A 21,733-nucleotide genomic window follows, 5' to 3' on the forward strand; every position below is an offset into this window, starting at 1 on the left:
GCGCTCTTGTGGTTCTGAAGTAGATCGATGACGTTGTAGCCTTTTCTTGCAGAGTGTTGAGTTCCTCTTTCTCAGGAGCCTCTTGTGATAGGCGTTTAATGAGGTCTTTGAGCAACTTGTTCTACGGAGATTGGTGAGTAAGAGAATGGATGTTGTGGTTGGCGAAAAAGGAATATCGTTTGTTGCTGGTCTGCAAACATATCGATGCGGTGTTTTATTCTGTCCTGTTGATAAATGGCCTTCAGACCGCAGTCGAGAAGCGAGCTGTTCGTCTTGTTGAGTTCAAGGTAACTCTGTGTGTTGTAAACGGTCACTGGCAGTACATGGGTAGTTTGAGGTGGTTAGTTCCTTGTCGTTTAGTCGCTGCTGATTCTTCTACTTCTTAGGCATCTGTAGCCGGTGCCTCCGATGGTCCAATCGCTTGCTACATGCTCATTATCTCTATCTTGTCAACGCGTCTTTCATATGGGTTGTGTAGTTCTTCTGCACAATTACTGTGGTGGCTCTTCTACTGGACAGTAGTAAAATCGCCCGCTTCACTGACTATGCAATCCAAACCTCCAGTTTATGCCAGTCCCAGAGGAATCTGCACAGGCGTGAACGTGCCAAAATCGGTAACCAATAATACAGATATACTAACCGGTAGCAAGACACTAAGCCACGTCACCAGTCGGACGGTGAACCAACAGCTTCGGCGCGCTCAGAAGCTCCCAATCATACCGTCGGCCGCCTCATCGCCCTCTGTCGGAAGCCACCTGGCCATGTGTGTGCCCGCGCTGGCGGGGGCGTGTCCTCGCCATTGCCGTTTGAATATCTGCGTCACTACCACAGTGCCATCCCTTGTGCGACTGACAGTTTCTCTTTATGGTCGCTGTGATCCTATGCTGCTGTGCTAATCTGATATCCTGTGCCCTGTCCATCAGAGTATTCGAGTTGTGAATTTTTACTGCTTCTTTGATAACGTTGTCCCGGCACCAAGGCGCCGACGTGAGAATTTTGATGATTTTTATTCCACACTGTTTCATGTACTGAGACAACTCCTTCTCTACTGGTCAGGATACCAGTTCTGTTGAAATTCGGTGGCCACACGCCTGCGCAGTTTCGTCTCAGACTCACATACACTATGAGATCAAAATTATCTGGACACCTGGCTCAAAATGACTTACAAATTCGTGGCGCCTTCCATCGGCTAGAATTCGGTATGGTTTGACCAACCCATTAGCCTTGAAGACAGCTTGCACTCTCACAGGCATACATTCAATCAGGCGGTGGAAGGTTTCTTGGGGGAATGGCAGCCCATTCTTCACGGAGTGCTGCACTGAGGGCAGGTATCGGTGTCGGCCGGTGAGGCCTGACACGAAGTCGGCTTTTCAAAACATCCCAAAGGCGTTCTATGGGGTTCAGGTCAGAACTCTGTGCAGGCCAATCCATTACAGGGATGTTATTGTCGTGTAACAACTCCGTCACAAGCCGTGGGTTACGAACAGGTGCTCGTTCGTGTTGAAAGATGCAATCGTCATCCCCGAATTGCTCTTCAACAGTGGGAAGTAAGAACGTGCTTAAAACATCAATGTAGACCTGTGATGTGATAGTACCACGCAGAACAACGAGGGGTACCATAACACCACTGCCTACGAATTGTACTCTTGGTACTACACGAACTGGTAGAATATGGCATTCGCCATACCCACACACAGCCATCGGATCGCCCATTGTGTGCCGTGATTCGTCATTCCATACAACTTTTTGCCAGTGATCAGTCGTCCCATGTTTACGCTCCTTACACGAACCGAGGCGTCCTTTGTCATTTACCGTCGTGATGTGTGGCTTATGAGCAACCGCTCGACCGTGAGATCCAAGTTTTCTCACCTCCCGCCTAACTGTCATAGTACTTGCAGTGGATCCTGAAGCAGTTTGGAATTCCTTTGTGATGGTTTGGATAGATGTCAGCCTATTTCGCATTACGACCCTGTTCAGCTGTTGGTGGTCTCTGTCAGTCAACAGAAGAGGTCGGCCTGTACGCTTTGGTGCTGTACGTCTCCCTTCACGTTTCCACTTTACTATCTCATCGGAAACAGTGGACCTAGGGACGTTTAGGAGTGTGGATATCTCACGTATGACACAAGTAACACCCAATCACTTGAGCACGTTCGAAAGCCGCGAGTTCCGCGTAGCGCCCCATCTGCTCTCTCACGATGTCTAATGACGACGTAGGTCGCTGATATGCAGTACCTGGCAGTAGGTGGCAGCACACTGCACCTAATATGAAAAACGTTTATTTTTGGGCGTGACCGGATACTTTTGATCACATAATGTACGTGCCAGCGTTGGCGTGTGCCCGTCCTCGACGTTGTTATTCGAGTACCTATGTCGCCATCGTAGCGTCTTCCCTTGCGTGATCAAAAATTCCTCTTTGTGGTCGCTGTGGTCCCATGTTGCACTAAGTTGGTGTCCTGACTCTGTTCAGCAGATTAGTCGAGTTGCAGATTTCCACTACTTCTTTAATAGCTTTGTCCCAATCAGAAGACGACGACGAGAGAATTTCGGTGTTTTATTGTTCCACACTGTTTCCTACACTGAGAGAACTCTTTTGCAACAGATCAGGATATCTGCGCTACTGAATACAGAATTTGAGTAGTTTAGTCTCAGATTTGTATAAATAGGAGGCTTTGGTCGTAGCCTCAGCAGTGTTTTTCCCGCTCCTGAAAACGTCGGTCAGTTTCACCGGCGAAATACTATGGAAATCTGACAACGGCTTTCGACGTTTCGCCCGAGAATATTACGCTTGTAATATTCCTTGCGAGCTGACATCAGTTACGGGTGAAGCACATACAGAATATTGCCAGTCGATGTATTCAACATCAAACGTAACTTTAAATAAAGGAATTTTGAAAAGTCAGTGGTGCCCGAAAAAACCTTGTTTCGTAAGCACAAGGTTACGTTTGAAACTACGAGAAATCTTGCCCACATATTGAACTATTGGGAATTTGTGGTTAATAAAGCAGTGGGAACCTGACTCTGTGCTAACTTCATCAGAGACAGAGGCTATGCACAAAGCAATGCAAGCAAGCGTACACTTGATAACGAAAGAAGGAAAAGGAAGACTTCTTATGTTTGGTTGCAAGCGACGCTGGACAGCGACCCCAAACGTAATGTATGGAGGTTGAGGGTCCATTTTAGCATGCATCATCTTGGTAATGTAATCCAGCGAGATGCCGTTCTCTGGGCACATAAGTGGGAGCATCCTATGTTTGATGGTACTCAGACTTGACCTACGACGACGATGATGGAAACGGTCATAGAAAGTTGGATTTTTTCTAAATATGACGCAGTAAGGTAAATGAGAAGTTTTTACCTAAGGAATCCACTGCAGACTTAGTCTCCTTTTGGTGCCGAATGCTGCCGACATGAATAATTCCACACTACAAGATGGGAGGTCTGTTTCCTCGGAGGTGTTATTGGAACGCTGGACATCAGTACTTGAGAAAACCGGGGACCGTGAACAGGTCGAGTTCTTCGTTCTCGAGTCACCCAAAATCCTACGAGAAATCAAAATTGTAATCAGAAAAGGGAAACAACCAATTCAGCTATCTGAGCATGCCACGCCGACTGAATAAACATTTCATCTTTCCATTAATTCCCTTCCTCTTACGTCCAACATCCAGAATGGTAGTGAAGCATGCCACAGAACGAACCCCTATTCGTAGAAAGGAGGAACAACTTGAAAATAAAGATTTTTAGTTATGTAAAATGAAAACACAATATTTACTGGAAAAACAGTTCTGTGACATACATGAAGCTCTCTCCGCTTCCTTACATAATCGCCTCCTACAGTTCAACGTTTGCCGTATCTCGTCACAAACTTCAGCCTTCCCACTTTATAGTCTTCTGACGCCAGTTCATTAAGCCAGGTGGTCGCTGCATCCAAATAAAAGACCGCTCCCGCATTTCAGCCACCCAGCTCACTCCTCTTTCTCTTCTCAATGTAAACTGGCTTGTGCTCGTAATGTTGTGGGGTGGGACTGCGATAAGTCGCACTTGTGCAGAGGGCAGTTGGTGAAAATGATAGCAAAGAGCTGTTATTCGAATTACGAGTGCTCAAAAGGTGAAACCTGCAGAAGTTTAACGGTAAGTGAAAGCAATGCGTGGAGATTATACAATGAACGAAACATACGGGAGAAAATTGTGTGAAATGTTCAACAATGGGCGGACAAATATTCACGACGGAACTCGACCTGGGCGGCCATCAGTCATCACAGAAGACATGAAGACTGCAGTGAATAAACTGGAACGCAGGCTCGTATTTTTCGAAGAATTGCTCATTGTGGTTTCAGACATTTCTTGTTCTTTGCTTAGCGGATCTGTTCCGCTACATCTCGGCTAAAACATAATTTATGGGAATTGGGTTCAGCACCACTCGTCGCCAAAAAACGGAGGAAATTGAAGCAGACACTCTCAACATGAAAATTCATGACAATCGCCTTTGGGATCGTAAAGGTGTTCTTTTCTTGGATGATACACAAAAAGGCACTACGGTCAATGAAAATCGCTATTGTGTGACGCTGAAAAAAGTACGGTGAGCTGTGAGTTATACAAACAAGGAGGCGAGCAATGCTTCCTGGAGGAATAATGTTTCTCCATGATAATGTTCGCGCTCACACTGTTGCTGAGACTCAGAAATCGCTCGAGCATTGGGGATGGGAAATTTATCATCCACGCATAGCCCGGAGCTTGCCCTTGGCAATTTCTACCTTTCCCCTAAGCTTAAAGAGTTTGCAGAAGATTATAACATGGAAATTCTGAAGCTCATGACCAGATACGACAAAATTTTAAATTGTGGATGGCGGTTATGTACAGAAGTGAAGGAAGCTTCACATGTGCAACACAACTCTATTTGCGGTAATGACCGTAGCATTTTTGCGCCCTAAAACCATAACAAAATAACAACTGTATTTTCCAATAAACATCGAGTTTTTCATTTCATGTAACCAAGTGTCTAGGGTGTCTGTTTAGTTCCAGATGCAACACACAGCGTTAATTCCTGAGTAAAGTTCTTTAAGAATAAAATATTTCACTACCGTTTACTACAAATGCGACGTTTAGAGAAAGTAGTCATTCAGCAGTAATGTCCCCTTAGTTTCCCTCAAATCCCCGAACGTCATTTCGCCATTAAAGACTGTAACATGGCTATAAAACAACAACCACAGTCCCAAGTCGTTTCTTTATATGTAATGGTTTATGAAACTTGCAATGTAAAAATTTTTCAGTATCCTACTGAACATGAACTACTGAATCCTTTTTTAAGTACAGACACACAGTCCTATGTTAATAAATTAAACTACAGTTACATTCCGGTACCATGTTCTAGAAAGGAGTGGCATGACAACAGTAAATGTTATGACTTACTTGTTCATGATGAGTAGTGAAGCAATGTCACGCAACATTACGTCACAAGATGCCTGAAGCAGCGCTGTGCAGGATGACGTGGCAGTTTCTAAAACAAACAAATTTTTACAAAACGTCAGGACAGCGAAGAATGTGCTTTTGAACTGATATTCAAAAATAAAAAATAAAAACACATGTCATCTACAATTATAACTGTATACAGACCCCCACTGGGAAATTTCTAAATATTTTCTACTCACTTTGATTCAGTGTCTTGCAGTCTGTGAGAGGAAAATAAATATTTTCTGCATAATTACTGAAGGGAGCAGTATGCCATCTTTTCTCTCTGGTCATAGCTGTAGAATTTGAACTGCAAATAAATATTACCTAATCAGAACCACTTTACAACGAGACTAAATTTTAGGTTTCTCTGTGAATCTATTAAAGCCAAGTTGATAGTGTGACTAACATAATTCGTTGTAAGTCATACACCGTCGGTGCAAAAAGGTGCGTGACTAATTGAGTTCTTGACGCGTAAGCGAAGACTGTTGTGAGCAGGCACTCTTAAGTTGTGGACGTACTGTGTAAGTGTCACCATTCGGTGTGTCAGAAATAGCGGTGGAGTAACATCTCTAAGTGAAACATTCTACATATTCTCCAGAATGTTTAGGAAAAGAGAAATTCTGTGCAAAGTTTTTCCTCCAAACCGTGACTCCATAACAAAATGACGTACGGATGTCTACGGCAATTGGATTGATATGCAAAACGCGGACAGTACTCTCTTCTGAAAGTATTTACGCGTAACGAGACTTGGTATTATCAATAAGACTTACCACTAAGCGACAAAGTGAAGAATTTCGCAAAAAGGGTCAACGCTTTGGTGATACAAGCGACATTCAAAGGAATGTGATGCGCAACACCCCAAAGAACGGATTTGGGACAGTTTCACAAGATTGTATGATTGTTCTGTGCTTTGTACTCAAGTAGGGGAGAATACGTAGAACACCCGATGCTTTAAAAAGAACCATCTTAACTTTTTTTTTTATGAAACCAGTATTGAAACATTTTGGGGTGGCAGGGTTATGACTCCTGTATGAGAACATAGTGACTGCTGCCGCAGCGATACTCTTATATATGTCATCAAATTGTCTGTTTCCTTCCTCTTGTTTGTGGAATCTGATTATTCCCATCATTTAAAATACTGATAAAACGTTAGTAAATTTCCGGTACCTAAGGAAAATTCGTGTTGGACTTTTCACAAAGAAACAATGTAAACGTACCTGTTTTTCTTTTTCCAGAAGTTTATTAACTCTGAATTTTACATACTAGGATTTGTAGTACCTAGTATCAGTAACAAGGTGTTAAACGAGTTGTTTGTGTCAGAGTAACTGATATCAGCTATTCAGTACGCCAATGGCTGCGGCTATCGGCCATGGTAAGTCACAGTGGACGACGTCATTACATTGAAATCAACGCATCGGAGAATTGGTAGGTAGATACAGAGTGCACGTGACTTGTGGTATGAGAATTGATTTTACTTACTGTAGTGTTTTGAATGAAGGTTCTTTTATTATAATAATGAAGTCAAGTACAGTGCATGATTACACGAAAAAAAGATGACTGGAAAGAAGCAGTATTTCATTCCATAGGTACAATTAATTCAAAAAGTTTTGAAGATCACTGTGTTAAGATTTGAGCTGAAGTTACGGAGTGATGAGTTAACCGAGAAGATGCGAAAGATTTCTATTTATGAATACATTTTTCTGTATAGCTGAATCGCATTTACCGTTAAGTTAGGGTACAGGGTTTTTCAAAAAAGCGTAAATTTATAAAATACTAGACTCTTTTTCTTTTTGTGTGGAAAACGTTTAACTTCTTTTTTACATGATCACATATACTGGCGGTGCTGCATCGTCCTCAGGCAGGCTGTTGCAACCAGCCAAGGAAGATGTGAAAAATATCAAAACATTGTCTACTGTAGGTATTTCAGATTTATTTTATAAGCTGCGTGTGTAGGAAAACATAGTTTGGTAGTGAGAAATTGAATCTGTGGTTATAAGGGATTATAACTGTTGTGGTTGGCAGGAGAGCCGACACCGTGTTACTAGAGGAGGCCGAACGGCACGCGATTTAGCTCACGCAGGCTGGCGTGAGGTCTGGAACAGGACAAGGAAATTAGAATTTAGAAACAACGGACGTAGCTGGTGGAATACTTAACTTTAATCCATTAAGGATGAACTTCGCTCTTGACGGTACATATTTCACAATATCAATAGTAACATAATGGCGCCTTTCTAGGTCGTAGCAAATGACGTAGCTGAAGGATATGCTAAACTATCTTCTCGGCAAATGAGAACGTAAGTAGGCAGTGAACCATCGCTAGCAAAGTCAGCTGTACAACTGGGCGAGTGCTAGGAAGTCTGTCTAGACCTGCCGTGTGGCGGCGCTCGGTCTGCAATCACTGATAGTTGCGACACGCGGGTCCGACGTATACTAACGGACCGCGGCCGATTTAAAGGTGGTGGCACCACAATAACTCAATACAGTGTTATAGTAATTACAAAACTACACAGCCCATTATTTTATTGAAGAAAGGAAATTATTGTGACTCTAATGTCGAATGTAATGGTGCAGTTACTCGTGTTCTATTTAAAAAAAGCGAGTGGCATCCCATATAAAGGAAGCAATAGAAAATGTAATTATTAGCGAAATATGAACTCCTCGCTAAGAGCTTCTTGCACTCTCAAGATAACGTAATCACGACCTTCATGCTGTTTTCTGCGCAGGAGACGACAACTGGAGAGGACTCCAGGTTGGTGAACATTTATTAGAACTTATTAATTCCACTCAGGGCGGTGGAAGCAAATAGGAACCTTGCGTGCTATCTAGTCTTAGTACAAATGAGGTCAGTGACAATTCATCTGTGATAACACAGAGAAAGTATGAAGAAGAGATATTTTCGAGAGAAAGTGTTTGTGATAAACTTGCCGTAAAGGGACATGGTAGGAAGTCTCAATACATTAGAGAATAACTACCTTGGTGCCACAGGGAGCTGTTGAGGGTAAAAATTGTAAAGGAAGACAGATATTGGAACACATCCAACAAATAATCGAAGACATTGCTCGCAATAGCTACTCGAATATGAAAAGGTGGGCACAGGAGAAGAATTCGTGGGGGACCACATCAAAGCAGTACGCACAGTGACGACTCACAAAAAGGCCACCTGTTTCCGCGATACAATATACAATGATCATGCTCTTTACCCTAGATAGAGTCTGAACTCTCAATGACGAAAGTATGTATGTATTAAGCGAAAATAACCAGTCTTCTCGCCTACCAGTCTCCCCAGGCGACCTGTTTACCCGACGGGAGGCACTAGCCAACCGACGTTTCATTTCATTTCATACCAGTCTTCGTACCAACTTATCATCGCACGGCATTAGCATACTACACAGTGGAAATTAGAGTACTACATAGTATAGAGGGTCTGATGCTGACGTGTTATATCGCCGAAATAGGTATCTTTTAAAACAACCGATTAAATGACAGGAAACTACCCCCTGTCACACACATGTAGGTGTAGTAAGTATATATGCATCCAGCTCTGCTGTTGCTAGCATTCCATCGGCGCATTCCATTCGACTGCGGCCGTCTCCGTGCCAGTCTCCGGCCGAATAAGTGGCCAAGCTTCTACAGCATCACCGCGAAGAGTCATAACTGGGCGAAGCAGCTGGTCTACGAGCCATCGGCTTCCTCTGATGGTTCCACGCTCGAACGGGACCTGCCGACTCGAGGCCTTTCAATGACTACCATCACCTGACACTCCAGCCAGCCTCCGAGAGCCCTTGGTTCGAATCGAGGACTCTGCACATTCCTACCAGGGACGTTGGGTCATTTGCAACGTCTGCTAGCCCAGCCGCGATATCGGCCTGCGGACTGACACCTGACTGACTTTAGCAAGGGCGACACCGATGCCAGGAGCCATTACGATACCACGACATATCAGTGCTGCAGCGTACTACTTACTCACTGCCCGCTAGCTACACCTGGGACATGGGTCGTCACCATCGACCTCCTGTTTGGAAGCATCGATTAATATAGAATTGATTCCGCACTCGCTGCGATACTGGAGATACCACACTACAGCTTCCCACACACTCCACTTTGGAGTCACCCGCGGACATCCTGCAACAATAGCGTCTTCTGGCTACCACACTAGTGATACGTTTTCTAGGCAAAGATGTACGACGGAACGATTCGAAATTTGACGCGAAAGAAGGGATTTTTAAGATAAAAGCAACTGTTAAAACATTTTTAGTTCGATTTCTGCCACTCATGTTAATGGTGCCGGAATAAGAGTAAAGGTAGATAACGTGCCAGTAACTTTTAATTTCCCTCACCATTAGAAGCCGCGGGGAGTAGCCGCGATGTCTTAGGCGCCTTGCCAATGTTCGCGCGCCTTCCTCCGTCGGAGGTCGAGTCCTCCCTCGGTCACGGGTGTGTGTGTGTGTTCTCCTTAGCGTAAGTTACTTTAAGTTAGATCAAGTAGTGCGTAAGCCTACGGACCGATGACCTCAACAGTTTGGTCCCATAGCAACTTACCACCACTCACCGTTAGAAACCAAGGGGGAAAGAGAGAGAGAGAGAGAGAGAGAGAGAGAGAGAGAGAGAGAGAGAGAGAGAGAGAGAGACTCAGTAGCAGAGAAATAAGAATGAGGTGCCATCTGCATTGGACAGTGAGATGTGAGACGCATTTCGCCTGTACTTTTATCGAATTAGTGTAAAAAACACTGTTATGCGGACTTTACAGCTGGTGTTTAGGTAACCTAGGAGCAGGAAATTTCGTTACGACAGCCGTTAGTGTCAAGCACTTAAAACTGTAGTTACATTCCATCCCATGGCTAAGGTTACCATGACTAGCAGAAACTAACAGCTATAGTTATCAGAGCGTAAATAGTCACGAAATTCGTTGACAGTGTGGTATATGCTGGGTGGGTCATACGTCAGCTGTAAAAACAGAGTTTTGAGCAATAATAATAAACAAATGAAAATACATATTTTTCAATAACTCTGAAACATATGTAGAGTTCGGCGAACCTACAAAGGCTGCCCACGGTGATTTCCATGCTGTTGTAAGCAAACATTGCATCTTGTTATCACTGATTTACAAATATTGTCGCAAATCTACTGGTACTGAACGATTTCTAATTCTGATTAGACTCATTCGTTCAAATACCCAATATCACGAATGTTGGAGGAATAAATCTCATTTTCTAGTGCATCCTAAAGTGAGACATCCACGGGTGAGATATCTGAGAATCATGCAGGACATTAAATAGTATCACGTCTGACAATTCTTACATCAAAAATTTCTTCCGGAAAGTGTCTCACAGTAACTAATATCGGAATACTCCATTTTTTTGCTGTATCAACGTTTCCTTAACCGGCTGCATATGTTGGAAAAGTGGAATACTTTCCAACTCTAATTACACTTCTGAAGCATATATTGTTGTGTTGGCTGAAGAGCCAACACCGTTTTACTAAAGGAGGCCGAAATGCACGCGTTTTAGCTCACGCAGGCTGGCGTGAGGAGGGAAGAACTATACTGACGTGAGGTCTGGAATACACTCCTGGAAATGGAAAAAAGAACACATTGACACCGGTGTGTCAGACCCACCATACTTGTTCCGGACACTGCGAGAGGGCTGTACAAGCAATGATCACACGCACGGCACAGCGGACACACCAGGAACCGCGGTGTTGGCCGTCGAATGGCGCTAGCTGCACAGCATTTGTTCACCGCCGCCATCAGTGTCAGCCAGTTTGCCGTGGCATACGGAGCTCCATCGCAGTCTTTAACACTGGTAGCATGCAGCGATAGCGTAAACGTGAACCGTATGTGCAGTTGACGGACTTTGAGCGAGGGCGTATAGTGGGCATGCGGGAGGCCGGGTGGACGTACCGCCGAATTGCTCAACACGTGGGGTGTGAGGTCTCCACAGTACATCGATGTTGACGCCAGTGGTCGGCGGAAGGTGCACGTGCCCGTCGACCTGGGACCGGACCGCAGCGACGCACGGATGCACGCCAAGACCGTAGGATCCTACGCAGTGCCGTAGAGGACCGCACCGCCACTTCCCAGCAAATTAGGGACACTGCTTCCGCTCACGCCCCAACATCGTGCAGCCCGCCTCCAGTGGTGTCGCGACAGGCGTGAATGGAGGGACGAATGGAGACGTGTCGTCTTCAGCGATGAGAGTCGCTTCTGCCTTGGTGCCAATGATGGTCGTATGCGTGTTTGGCGCCGTGCAGGTGAGCGCCACAATCAGGACTGCATACGACCGAGGCACACAGGGCCAACACCCGGCATCATGGTGTGGGGAGCGATCTCCTACACTGGCTGTACACCTCTGGTGATCGTCGAGGGGACACTGAATAGTGCATGGTACATCCAAACCGTCATCGAACCCATCGTTCTACCATTCCTAGACCGGCAAGGGAACTTGCTGTTCCAACAGGACAATGCACATCATCATGTATCCCGTGCCACCCAACGTGCTCTAGAAGGTGTAAGTCAACTACCCTGGCCAGCAAGATCTGCGGATCTGTCCCCCATCGAGCATGTTTGGGACTGGATGAAGCGTCGTCTCACGCGGTCTGCACGTCCAGCACGAACGCTGGTCCAACTGAGGCGCCAGGTGGAAATGGCATGGCAAGCCGTTCCACAGGACTACATCCAGCATCTCTACGATCGTCTCCATGGGAGAATAGGAGCCTGCATTGCTGCGAAAGGTGGATATACACTGTACTAGTGCCGACATTGTGCATGCTCTGTTGCCTGTGTCTATGTGCCTGTGGTTCTGTCAGTGTGATCATGTGATGTATCTGACCCCAGGAATGTGTCAATAAAGTTTCCCCTTTCTGGGACAATGAATTCACGGTGTTCTTATTCCAATTTCCAGGAGTGTATGACAAGGAATTAGAATACAGAAAGTGGACGTAGGTAGTTGATACTTAATTTTAATCCATTTATGATGAACGTCGCTCTTGATGGTACATGATTCACAATATTATCTGTTCAGATTATTGTAACTGAATATGGTGCCTTGGTAGGTCGTAGCAAATGACGTAGCTGAAGGCTATGCTAAACTGTTGTCTCGGCAAATGAGAGCGTCCCCGAGGCAGGATTCGAACCTGCGACCGTAGCGGTCGAGCGGTTCCAGACTGAAGCGCCTACAACCGCTCGGCCACACCGGCCGGCGCTAGGGAGTCTCTCTAGACTAGACCTGCCGTGTGGCTGCGCTCGGTCTTAAATCACTGATAGTGGCGACGCGTGGGTCCGACGTAAACGAACGGACCGCGGCCGATTTAAAGGCTACCACCTACAAATGTGGTGTCTGGTGGTGACACCACATGTATATGTTTTTACACAACTGACAGTACCGAGGGAACAATTAGGCCCAATTCGTGCACAAAAAAGTATTGCCCATACGCTCACACCATGAGGGTTTAATTCTGTCTCCATCACAACATGGGATTCGTAGAATGCCATACACTGAAGAGGCAATTAAACTGGTACACCTGCCTAATAGCGTGTAGGGCCGCCGCGAGCACGCAGAAGTGTCGCACCACGACGTGGCATGGACTCGAATAATGTCTGAAGCAGTGCTGGAGAGAAATGACAACATGAATCTTGCACGATTGTCCATGAATCCGTAAGAATACGAGAGGGTGTCGCCCTAACCGCCGTCTGCTTCACGTCTGCTGTGCAGCGAGCTACCTTAATTTAAGTATTAACTGTATTTTTCTTACTTGTCACTTCTTCTTCTGCGTGTTTTTGCTTTTAGGAAGCTTTAATAGTCGAGTGCTACTAAGTGTTCCATAGATCTCGTGTTTGTTTTGAATACAGTCAGAGAGTCCCTTTAGTCAGCCATAGTGCTAGTAGTGCTAGTGTTTGTTTTGAGTACAGTCCAGAGACAGGTAGTGCTATTTTCATTGTTTTCTACAAGAAGTGGTTAGCAATCACAGTTTAGTCAATAATCAACCGCCTTTAGTGAATTAGCAGTCTATTTAAAAGTTTATTAACACTCTATAGTAAATTGATTTCTTAGGACGGATAGGATGTGTGGCTGCTGTGTACGGACGCAGGAGGAGCTGGCCACTCTTCGCGAACAGCTGAGCGTGTTGATGGCCGCGGTCAGCCGTCTTCAGGCTGCTGCCTCGGAGTGTAGCGGCAGTGGGGAGTCTGGTGCGTCGCAAGGTACACCCCAGGTGTTACATGCTTCACCCACTGTTCCTGCTGTCGAGACATCTTCGCGGGTACCGGGCGCGGTTGGGCCACCCTCTCCCCAAGGGGAGTGGCGGGTTCAGCGGCGTTCGCGGCGCACGAGGCGGAGGGTCAATGTGGAGGCTGGCCGTGTGGCATCGCCCGCTCTGCCTGTGAGTGGACATGTGGCTGCTCCTTCAGCAAGGTCCGAGCAGGCACACGGGGGGAGGGGTTTATTAGTTATTGGGAGCTCCAACGTTAGGCGGGTGATGGAGCCCCTTAGGGAAATAGCGGAAAGGTCGGGGAAGAAGGCCAGTGTTCACTCTGTCTGCTTGCTGGGGGGTCTCATCCGAGATGTGGAGGAGGCCCTACCGGCGGCGATAGAGAGCACTGGGTGCACCCGACTGCAAAATGTTGCTCATGTCGGCACCAATGACTCCTGCCGTCTGGGTTCAGAGGTCATCCTCAGTTCATACAGGTGGTTGGCGGAGTTGGTGAAGGCGGAAAGCCTCACTCGCGGGGTGGAATCAGAGCTAACTATTTGTAGTATCGTTCCCAGAACCGATCGCGGTCCTCTGGTTTGGAGCCGAGTGGAAGGCTTAAACCAGAGGCTCAGACGATTCTGCGGAGAGCTGGGGTGCAAATTTCTCGACCTCCACTATCGGGTAGAGAAATGTAGGGTCCCCCTGAATAGGTCAGGCGTGCACTACACGCCGGAAGCGGCTACGAGGGTAGCGGAGTACGTGTGGAGTGCACATGGGGTTTTTTTAGGTTAGAGAATTCCCTCCCTAGGCCCGACAAGACGCCTCCTGAGACGCGGCAAGGCAGGAGTAGGCAAAATGCAACAAAGAATAACAATATTAATGTGCTTATAGTAAACTGCAGGAGCGTCTATAGAAAGGTCCCAGAACTGCTCTCATTAATAAACGGTCACAACGCCCATATAGTACTAGAAACAGAAAGTTGGCTGAAACCAGACGTAAACAGTAATGAAATCCTAAACTCGGATTGGAATGTATACCTCAGAGATAGGCTGGACAGTGAAGGGGGAGGCGTGTTTATAGTGCAATAGTATCGAAGGAAATTGACGGAGATTCGAATTGTGAAATGATTTGGGTGAAGGTCACGGTTAAAGCAGGCTCAGACATGGTAATTGGATGTCTCTATAGGCCCCCGGGCTCAGCAGCTGTTGTGGCTCAGCACCTGAAGAATAATTTGGAAAATATTTCGAGTAGATTTCCCCACCATGTTATAGTTCTGGGTGGAGATTTTAATTTGCCGGATATAGACTGTGAGACTCAAACGTTCATAACGGGTGGCAGGGACAAAGAATCCAGTGAAATATTTTTAAGTGCTTTATCTGAAAACTACCTTGAGCAGTTAAACAGAAAACCGACTCGTGGCGATAACATATTAGACCTTCTGGTGACAAACAGACCTGAACTATTTGAATCAGTTAATGCAGAACAGGGAATCAGCGATCATAAAGCGGTTACTGCATCGATGATTTCAGCCGTAAATAGAAATATTAAAAAAGGTAGGAAGATTTTTCTGTTTAGCAAAAGTGACAAAAAGCAGATTTCAGAGTACTTGGTGGCTCAACACAAAAGTTTTGTCTCAAGTACAGACAGTGTTGAGGATCAGTGGACAAAGTTCAAAACCATGGTACAATATGCGTTAGATGAGTATGTGCCAAGCAAGATCGTAAGAGATGGGAAAGAGCCACCGTGGTACAACAACCTAGTTAGAAAACTGCTGCGGAAGCAAAGGGAACTTCACAGCAAACATAAACATAGCCAAAGCCTTGCAGACAAACAAAAATTATGCAAAGTGAAATGCAGTGTGAGGAGGGCTATGCGAGAGGCTTTCAATGAATTCGACAGTAAAGTTCTATGTACTGACTTGGCCGAAAATCCTAAGAAATTTTGGTCCTATGTCAAAGCGGTAGGTGGATCAAAACAAAATGTCCAGACACTCTGTGACCAAAATGGTACTGAAACAGAGGATGACAGACTAAAGGCCGAATTACTAAATGTCTTCTTCCAAAGCTGTTTGACAGAGGAAGACTGCACTGTGCTTCCTTCTCTAGATTGTCGCACAGTTGACAAAATGGTAGATATCGAAGTAGACGACAGAGGGATAGAGAAACAATTAAAATCGCTCAAAAGAGGAAAGGCCGCTGGTCCTGATGGAATACCAGTTCGATTTTACACAGAGTACGCGAAGGAACTTGCCCCCCTTCTTGCAGCGGTGTACCGTAGGTCTCTAGAAGAGCGAAGCGTTCCAAAGGATTGGAAAAGGGCACAGGTCATCCCCGTTTTCAAGAAGGGACGTCGAACAGATGTGCAGAACTATAGACCTATATCTCTAACGTCGATCAGTTGTAGAATTTTGGAACACGTATTATGTTAGAGTATAATGTCTTTTCTGGAGACTAGAAATCTACTCTGTAGGAATCAGCATGGGTTTCGAAAAAGACGGTCGTGTGAAACCCAGCTCGCGCTATTCGTCCACGAGACTCAGAGGGCCTTAGACACGGGTTCACAGGCAGATGCCGTGTTTCTTGACTTCCGCAAGGCGTTTGACACAGTTCCCCACAGTCGTTTAATGAACAAAGTAAGAGCATACGGACTATCAGATCAATTGTGTGATTGGATTGAAGAGTTCCTAGATAACAGAACGCAGCATGTCATTCTCAATGGAGAGAAGTCTTCCGAAGTAAGAGTGATTTCAGGTGTGCCGCAGGGGAGTGTCATAGGACCGTTGCTATTCACAATATACATAAATGACCTGGTGGATGACATCGGAAGTTCACTGAGGCTTTTTGCAGATGATGCTGTGGTGTATCGAGAGGTTGCAACAATGGAAAATTGTACTGAAATGCAGGAGGATCTGCAGCGAATTGACGCATGGTGCACGGAATGGCAATTGAATCTCAATGTAGACAAGTGTAATGTGATGCGAATACATAGAAAGATAGGTCCCTTATCATTTAGCTACAAAATAGCAGGTCAGCAACTGGAAGCAGTTAATTCCATAAATTATCTGGGAGTACTCATTAGGAGTGATTTAAAATGGAATGATCATATAAAGTTGATCGTCGGTAAAGCAGATGCCAGACTGAGATTCATTGGAAGGATCCTAAGGAAATGCAATCCGACAACAAAGGAAGTAGGTTACAGTACGCTTGTTCGCCCAATGCTTGAATACTGCTCAGCAGTGTGGGATCCGCACCAGGTAGGGTTGATAGAAGAGATAGAGAAGATCCAACGGAGAGCAGCGCGCTTCGTTACAGGATGATTTAGTAATTGCGAAAGCGTTACGGAGATGATAGATATACTCCAGTGGAAGACTCTGCAGGAGAGACGCTCAGTAGCTCGGTACGGGCTTTTGTTAAAGTTTCGAAAACATACCTTCACCGAAGAGTCAAGCAGTATATTGCTCCCTCCTACGTATATCTCGCGAAGAGACCATGAGGATAAAACCAGAGAGATTAGAGCCCATACAGAAGCATACCGACAATCCTTCTTTCCACGTACAATACGAGACTGGAATAGAAGGGAGAACCGATAGAGGTACTCAGGGTACCCTCCGCCACACACCGTCGGGTGGCTTGCGGAGTATGGATGTAGATGTAGATGTAGATGTAGATGTAGATCTCATCTGAACGGCACGTTGCAAGTCATCCAAGATAAGCTCAATATTGTTCATGTCTGGGAAGTTTGGTGGCCTACGGAAGTGTTTAAACTCAGAAGAGTGCTCCTGGAGCCCGTCTGTAGCAATCCTGGACGGGTGAGGTGTCGCATTGTCCTGCTGGAATAGTCCATGTCCCTCGGAATGCACAGTGGCCCCATATCACTCCAACTGCACAGGCCCCACACCATTACAGAGCCTCCACCAGCCTGAAAACTCCCATGGTGACATGCATGGTCCATCGATTCATGAGGTTGTCTCCTTACCAGTACACGTCCATCCGGTCGACAGAATTTGATACCAGACTAATCCGACCAACCAACGTGTTTCCAGTCATCAAAAGTCCCATATCGGTGAGGCATAAAGCCTTGTATCGTGATATCATCAAGGGTACATGTGTGGGGATTCGGTTCCGATAGCCGATACCGATGATGTTTCGTAGAATGGTTCACATGCTAAAAATTGTTGGTACCCCAGCATTGAAATTTGCTGAAGGGTTGTACCTCTGTCACGTTGAACGATTTTCTTCAGTCGTAATTGGTCAAGTTCTTGCAGGATCATTTTCGGCCCCAGCGATGTCGGAGATTTGACGTTTTACTGGATTCCTGATATTCGCTCGTGAAATAGTCCTATGGGAAAATCCCCACTTCAACGCTAATTCGGAAATGCTGCTTTTCATTACTCGTGTGAAGGCTATATCATCATCACTCGTGTGAAGACTATAACACCACGTTAAGACTCACTTAAATCCTGATAACCTGCCATTGCAGCAGCAGTAACCAATCTAACAACTACACCAGACACTCGTCATATAGAGGCGTTGTCGACCGCGGAGCCGTATTCTGCCTGTTTACATATATCTGTATTTGAATACGTACGCCTACACCAGTTTCTTTGGCCCTTCATTGTACTTCGAGGAGGACATAAAAATCAGAATAGCAAAGGCAAAGTGAGCACTCCTTGCTAGGCGAGGTCTACTGGTATCGAAGATCGGCCTTAGTCTGATTAAGAAATTTCTGAGAATATACGCTTGGAGCGTAGCGTGGCACGGTAGTAAATGGTGGACTGTGCGCATAACCGGGAACGGGGATAACAGCGTGGTGAAGTAGAAGGATGTTAAAAATTTCGTAGAGGTAATGTATGGAATTGGATATTATAAGCACCATCCGCGATAATATATGTGGCAAACACTATCGAAAGAAGGGACACGATTGTAAAACGTGTATTCAGACAACAGGGAGTAACTTCCACGGTACTCGAAGGAGTTGCAGTGGTTAAGAACTATAGAGAAAGGCAGAGATTTGAATGTATCCAACAAATGCTGCGTGCAAGTAGTAACCTGAGATGAAAATATCAGCATAGGTGAGGAATTCATGGTGGTCAGAATCAACTCAGTCCAAAGGCTAATGACAAAAATAAATCTTCACGGACACGAGCCTGTAAAGATATCGACTCCTGGCATTCCAAGACTTTTAAGAATGCTTCATTTTTAAGTCAGATGTAGGATAACAAACAACAAAAGAACTTTTTTTCGTGTGATATAATCACAAATTAAACTTTCCGGGCTTTTTTCTTTACTTGTACTGTAAAACATTGCTTCTTGACAAACTCCGTAATTCTAGGTCAAAGAAGAGCCATACAGGTTTTGATGAATGAGTTTGCAAGTATCAAAATATTACATAAATAGCCGTGTCTTTTGGCTGCATTCCACCAGAAGTTCAAATTTTTACACCGCCAAGGGACCGTAGTCCTTAATATTTGACACAAATTTCAATTTCGTAAGTCTACCTGTTACGGAGAAAACGGGGTTTAAACTGTCGGACGGACGGACAGACAGACAGAGAGATAGAGTGACCCAAATTTTATCCTATAAGGGTACCAGTTTTAGCGACTGAGGTACAGAATCCTAAAACAACCTACTTCATATAGTAACGGGAGAAAAACGAAAAATCTTTTGTTGCAAAAAAAGAAAGCATGTGACGGAAAACGCGCAGGTGATTTCTTGAGAGCATAAGATAGTGTTTTACACATACGTTGTGGATTCGACAGAATGTCTGAAGCCGGCCAGTCCTGTGTGAACGATGTAGCAGATGAGATACAGAAAAGCGTTAAATGGAAATTCATTGAAGAAATGTTAGTTCTAGCACAAAGTTTCAGCATTTGTTTTACACTTTTTCACGGCCAACTACCAAACGACAATAATAACATTAATCATGAAAAAACGGGGAATACAGCCTAAATCTTAGCGCTGCCAGTGTAATCCAGATATAGTAGGCGTCAGAGTTTTTAAAACCTCTGCTTCACCGAGCGAGGTGGCGCAGTGGTTAGCACACTGGACTCGCATTCGGGAGGACGACGGTTCAATCCCGGCTCCGGCCATCCTGATTTAGGTTTTCCGTGATTTCCCTAAATCGTTTCAGGCAAATGCCGGGATGGTTCCTTTGAAAGGCCACGGCCGATTTCCTTTCCCATCCTTCCCTAACCCGAGCTTGTGCTCCGTCTCTAATGACCTCGTTGTCGACGGGACGTTAAACAACACTAACCTAACCTAACCTCTGCTTCAGATATAAAGGAGGGAAAAGTACACCTGTTAGTTCTACATTTCGTGGCTTGTAGTGACAGGGAAGTGGCCTTACCTCATACAACACGTTCCTCTGGTGTTGACTGCAACACTCGGCGCTACTGAAATAGACACACGGTCCAAGGCCACGCTAATGTTCAATTGCACGTCAAGTGATTACAATGGCAACACAACGCCCTTCAGTTCGGTGTTAAGTGGGTTCAACAACAGCGCCATTACAACGGCCGCTGCCTGCAGCTCACTGTGTGCACAGCGACAGTCTGCGGTGTTCGCCACAGACAGAGGTGTCCCGCCGCAAAGCAGATTTACGTCCACCGCTGACGTGACGCTATAATGTTCTCCGCTTTATGGTGGTAATAAAATCTTCACGGTCTCACATAACACACCGCGGATCCAGCTTTTATGGGTAATTGTATCAACGATCTGGGCGACAAACGGTCGACACTGACATCGAATGATAAGTCGATCTCCGCATCTATATTGCGTTTCCGATTATTAACAACTACTGTATTCTGACGTCCTCTCTAAATTTTCGTCTGACTTTTGAAGTTGTAGCGATATTTTTTTCCAGAACGACAAATATTTTGAGGCTGCTTTCATACGGGTGAATTGTTTTGCGGTAAAAACGTTCCATTTATCCTCGAAATATGGGTTGCTACCGCGTAAGTAACTCGTAGAAATAATCGAAAATCCTGAGAGCTCCAGATAAGGTTTTGCAGTAAAAACCGAACATAGATGGATCCCCTGTAGTAATACAGTTAAGTATGATGATAATCTTCGAGCTATCTAATGTTCTTCCAGGAGGTTTTTGCCTGAAATGATTTACTTTCAAGAGTACCTAACACAAAAAGATCAAAAATGGCTACTAACAACTAGGCGTTCATCCCAGCATTTCTGTAATTCTGAACGTACCCGTAAGCCTTCTTTTTGAACTCTGGAACAGTATAAAAACATTCTACAGGAAGTTACTTCCAGCCCGTAGCCTATCAAAACAGACAGGTATCAGACGTAGCATTTGAAAATCTATTCTGTCCACTATTCCGTAGAGGAATATTGGATTCACTTGAAAGATTCCTTGTCCAAATTGAGAATAAAGATGAGAAGGTGGATGTAAACGAGAAGGACGAAGATAGAAAATGTGATACAGGAAATCAGCATATTTACTCCTGACATTCTTGCAGTTGAGGAAGAAATTTTGTGAATCACTACGTTCTTACTTATTTATCTATTTATTTATATGGAACTTGAGGGTACTGACTAGTTTAATGTGAACCTTCATGATTTCCTCTTTCGTGCCACGTTTTCCCTAATAAGTAAGAGCAGCAATTACACATAATATTGTCTATTGTTTGGTGCGTGCGATCATATCTCTGTCTCTCAGTATGCTGTTTGCACTCTACGGCTCCCTTTTGTAATGTGGAAGTTAATCCCTCATGTCTTAACATATATCCTGACAAATGACGCCTTCTTCTAATCAGTATTTTCCACACACACCTTCCCTTGAGGATTTTATAAAGGCCTTTTCATTTCCTATCTTATTTGTCACCTTAAGTTTCAGCGCCCTTCTAAGACGCCATTTGAAACTCTTCAGTTGTCTTCTCTTTCTGTTTGCCCAATGTCCACGATTCCCTCCCGTACAATTCTTTGCTCCAGATGAGAGTTCTCAGAAATTTCTCCTTCAAATTAGGGCCAATGTTTGATGCTAGTAGACTTCTCTTGGACAGGAATGCCGTTTTTCCAAGTGCCATTCTACTTTTGGTGTCCTCCTTGCTCCGTCATTCATGGTTTATTAAGCTGCCTAGATAGGA

At 45.0% G+C, this 21,733-nt stretch overlaps 1 long non-coding RNA gene across 1 annotated transcript in view; it reads right to left on the reverse strand.

Annotated features, from left to right (window-relative positions):
• Positions 1-5,406: 5,406 nt before the first annotated feature.
• Positions 5,407-21,733, reverse strand: part of LOC126354188 (uncharacterized) — a 926,022-nt gene continuing 909,695 nt past the window's right edge. Inside the window, exon 3 of the long non-coding RNA XR_007565276.1 lies at positions 5,407-5,494. This is a non-coding gene — a long non-coding RNA (uncharacterized LOC126354188). The remainder of the gene's footprint in view (positions 5,495-21,733) is intronic.

The sequence above is a fragment of the Schistocerca gregaria genome, chromosome 3 (genome assembly GCF_023897955.1).
Source record: "Schistocerca gregaria isolate iqSchGreg1 chromosome 3, iqSchGreg1.2, whole genome shotgun sequence".
NCBI lineage: Eukaryota > Metazoa > Arthropoda > Insecta > Orthoptera > Acrididae > Schistocerca > Schistocerca gregaria.